The sequence below is a fragment of the Rutidosis leptorrhynchoides genome, chromosome 3 (genome assembly GCF_046630445.1).
Source record: "Rutidosis leptorrhynchoides isolate AG116_Rl617_1_P2 chromosome 3, CSIRO_AGI_Rlap_v1, whole genome shotgun sequence".
Taxonomy (NCBI): Eukaryota; Viridiplantae; Streptophyta; class Magnoliopsida; order Asterales; family Asteraceae; genus Rutidosis; species Rutidosis leptorrhynchoides.
The window spans coordinates 380,362,789-380,367,072 of record NC_092335.1 but is presented as its reverse complement, the minus strand read 5'-3'; the positions used below and the strand labels follow the sequence as shown (position 1 = coordinate 380,367,072).

At 37.2% G+C, this 4,284-nt stretch overlaps 1 non-coding gene across 1 annotated transcript; it reads right to left on the bottom strand.

Annotated features, from left to right (window-relative positions):
- Positions 1-1,182: 1,182 nt before the first annotated feature.
- Positions 1,183-1,289, bottom strand: LOC139903743 (small nucleolar RNA R71). Its single transcript, XR_011778538.1, has one exon. It is a non-coding gene; the product is annotated as a small nucleolar RNA R71 (small nucleolar RNA).
- Positions 1,290-4,284: the final 2,995 nt, after the last annotated feature.

Here is a 4,284-nt window from a genome sequence, read left to right as displayed (position 1 = left end):
TAAACCCTAATTCAAAATTCCCCTTTTAATTAGTTTATCTTTTAGCGATTAAAACCTTGAAAACTCAACCTCCCTGTGGAACGACCCGGATTTACCAAATAAACTATTACTATACGGATAGGACAAAGTTGCCTATATGAGTGAAATCAATCCGAAATCATAAAAACGCCATATAATTACAACCAATTCGTGTAATAAATTCAATCTAAATCCGTTCAAAATAAAAAGACACGATCTTCATTACATCAACTTTTGGCGCCGCTGCCGGGGAAAGTTGGCAGTTAAATAAATAGATAATTTTTCTGATTCGTAGTAATAGTTGGATTTGTACGTGGACTGGGTTATTGGAGCCAAACAGTACTCAATTATATTGAGACCAAACGAATCCTGCCCCTCTGCTGCATCTTTTGGCTATTCGAAACGTGGGCAAAATCAGAAGGAAAATCTATTTGTTTAAAGGTTTTTATCATCGTTTTTAGTTATTCGATCCTTTCGTGAAAATTCATTTTCAAGAAAGTTCAATGTTCATACACTTAGTGAATAAATCCTTCAAGACTACATACAATTTTGTAATTGTATGACCCGTTCAGGAAATCCTAAACTCGTTGCACTTAATCCAGAGCCTGAGAGAAACTTGAACAAAAGATTAAAACAAGAAAAACAAAAAAAATTAGGTAGTACTAGTAAACCGAAAACACCGAAAAACAACAAAAAAGATAAACAAGTAGGAAACACTAGTGGTCAACCAGAAATCAAAACTGAACCAGAAACCATCGTCATTAAAGAAGAAATGGCTGAAGTAACACCTGATCCAAATGATCTACCGATGTGGAATACCAGACAAACTGTTCCCCCTCTCGCTCTTTCATCTATAAGAAGACCTGAAATTGAGGCTGAAAACTGGGAAGTCAATGGGCAGTTTATGCACATGGTTCGTGAAAACCAATTCGATGGAAGACTTAATAACAATCCGATAGAACATTTAGAAGCTTTTGAAGATTTATGTGAACTGTACAAAACAAAGATGTTTCTTCAGATGCATTTAAGTTAAGAACTTTTTCGTATTCGTTAATCGGAGACGCAAAAGCATGGTTGAAAGCATCAAAACCTGATTCTATCACAACTTTTAATGAATTAAGAGAAAAATTCATTACCAGATTTTTCCCACCGGCAAAAGCTGAAAGACTTAGAACTGAAATCACCACTTTTAAACAAAAGTCGGACGAAACTCTTTATGATGCATGGGAAAGATTAAAAAGAATGTTACGAAATTGTCCGCAACACGGATTGCAAAAAGGGCAAATAGTACAAACTTTTTATCATGGTATTGATGAACATACTCGTGGTATATTAGATTCCTCCGCTGGAGGAGTATTTATGTACAAATCACCAAATCAAGCGTATGACATGTTAGAAGACATGTCAGTTCATACTTTTGAATGGACACCGTCTAGAGATCAACTACCTAGAAGGACGGTGGCAAGCCTTGAAGAAAATGAAGACAATAATACAACCATAGCTTCACTGTCAAATCAATTTAAAAAGTTTGGAAGAGAAATAGAGAAACTAAATTCAACAGTTTTAGCATTGCAAGTAGGCTGTGAAATCTGTGGACAACCACATTTCACGAAAGATTGTGATATCAATGATCGGCCAATGAACTCAGTAGCACAAGTTAATTTTATGGCCAATCAAAGACAAGGAAATTTTCAAGGAGGAAATTCTAATTATCAACCTGCAAACCCAGGATATCAAAACCCGAAGAATTTTGCTTTTCAAAGAAATGGACCACCTGGCTTTTTCAATAGAAACCAACCTCCATTTCCACCTCAACAAAATTTCCAACAACAACCGTTACCTCAATTACCATATCAACAACAAAATCATAACACACAACCAGTAGAGAAGAAATCTAACTTTGAAGAAGTTATAATGAATTTTGTCAAAAGTCAATCAGAAACGAATGAGCAAGTGAAGAGACAACTTCATCAATCCCAAACAGAAAACGAGCAAGTACAAAGGAATCATCAAGCGTCAATTCAAAACCTTGAAAGAGATATGGGAAGAATATCCCAATTGCTTGCTGAAAGGCAATCGGGCACTTTACCATCCAACACGCAACCAAACCCTAAGGGTAAGGAAACTCAAAATTCAAGTAATATTTCGCAAGTTAATTCAATCACTACACGAACTGGGTTAACCATTAACCCAGAGATTCCAAAGCCTCTCACTCCTATTCTTGTTTCACAAGAAAATGAACCTGTGGTGGAAGAAAATACGATGCCAACCACAAGTGCACCAAAGACTCAAAATCAACCACCATTGAAGGTATACAAACCTCCGATTCCATATCCGCAACGTTTGAAGAAAGATAAATTACAAGCACAATACAACAAGTTTGCTGACATGATTAAGCAAATTTGTATAAATGTACCGCTTGTAGATGTTCTTGCGGGTATGCCGAATTATGGAAGGTTTATCAAGGATCTTATAGCAGACAAAGGAAAATATGCAGAAGTTTCAACCACATTCCTTAATGAGGAATGCTCGGCAATTCTACAAAAGCAAAATTTGCCACCAAAACTTGGAGATCCTGGAAGTTTCATCATTCCTTGTCTGATGGGAGATTCAGTAATGTACGATGCATTAGCTGATTTAGGAGCAAGCATTAACCTTATGCCTCACTCCTTGTACTTAAAATTGAACTTAGGTGATTTAAAACCAACTAGGATGTGTATACGATTAGCTGATAGAACTTACAACTATCATATTGGCATTGCTAAAAACCTGCCGGTTAAAGTAAATCACTTAATCTTTCCTGCTGATTTCGTTGTTCTTGAAATGGAAGAAGATAGTAAGGTTCCCCTAATTCTAGGGCGTCCCTTTCTAAATACTGCTGACGCAATTGTGCGCGTAAAAGAGAAAAATCTCAGTTTAGGTGTGGGTGAGGATAGAATTATATTAAACATAGATAAGGCTATGAAACACCCTATGTCTCCTGATGACGAATGTTTCCAAATAGACATTATTGATTGTTGTATTGAGGAGGAACTACAAGAACTATTAAATGTCGACACCTCAGATTTCACCCCGATGGGTGAAGGTGAAGATTTTGATGTCGATATAGAGTTAGACAAGCTATCGAAGGTAGTCACTGATGAAGAATACGTAGAAGAAGAAATTCCTGGGGAAGATGAACCTTTTGAAGAAATTACTGATGGTAATAGGTTCCGGATAAAATCTTCCTTGGAAGAACCACCCACCTTGGAACTTAAAGAACTCCCGGAACATTTGGAGTATGCTTATCTCCAAGGAACGTCACAATTACCCGTCATAATTTCATCAAAACTTTCCGATGACGAAAAGGGTAGGTTAATGTCTCTTTTAAAAACCCACAAAAAGGCAATTGCTTGGAAAACAACTGATATTCCAGGGATTAACCCTGCTTATTGTACTCACAAAATTCTAATGGAAGAAGATTTTAAACCCGTGGTACAAAGGCAACGGAGGTTAAACCCTAACATGAAAGAAGTTGTTAAAAAGGAGGTTATCAAATTACTTGATGCCGGGTTAATTTACCCTATATCCGATAGCCCGTGGGTAAGTCCTGTACAAGTAGTACCCAAGAAAGGAGGTACGACTGTTATTCTAAATGATAAGAACGAACTTGTTCCTACAAGAACAGTCACTGGGTGGAGAGTCTGTATAGACTATCGTCGTCTAAACGACGCTACAAGGAAAGATCATTTCCCGCTACCATATATCGACCAAATGCTAGAACGTTTGGCGGGAAAAGATTACTACTGTTTCCTTGATGGATTCTCCGGTTATTTTCAAATTCCAATTGATCCAAAAGACCAAGACAAGACCACATTTACTTGTCCATTTGGTACTTTTGCATACCGACGAATGCCATTCGGATTATGTAACGCACCAGGCACCTTTCAAAGGTGTATGATGGCAATTTTTCATGACATGATTGAAGAAAGTATAGAAGTCTTTATGGATGATTTCTCTATTTTTGGAGACTCCTTCAACTCATGTCTCTCAAACCTTGAACGAATGCTAATTCGTTGTGAAGAATCAAATCTTGTTTTAAACTGGGAAAAATGCCACTTCATGGTGAAGGAAGGCATTGTTTTAGGACACAAGATTTCTCGAGCTGGAATGGAAGTAGACAAAGCTAAGGTCGATGTTATTTCAAAACTTCCTCCTCCAACCAATGTTAAAGGAATTCGTAGTTTCCTTGGTCATGCGGGATTCTATCGGCGATTCATAAAGGAC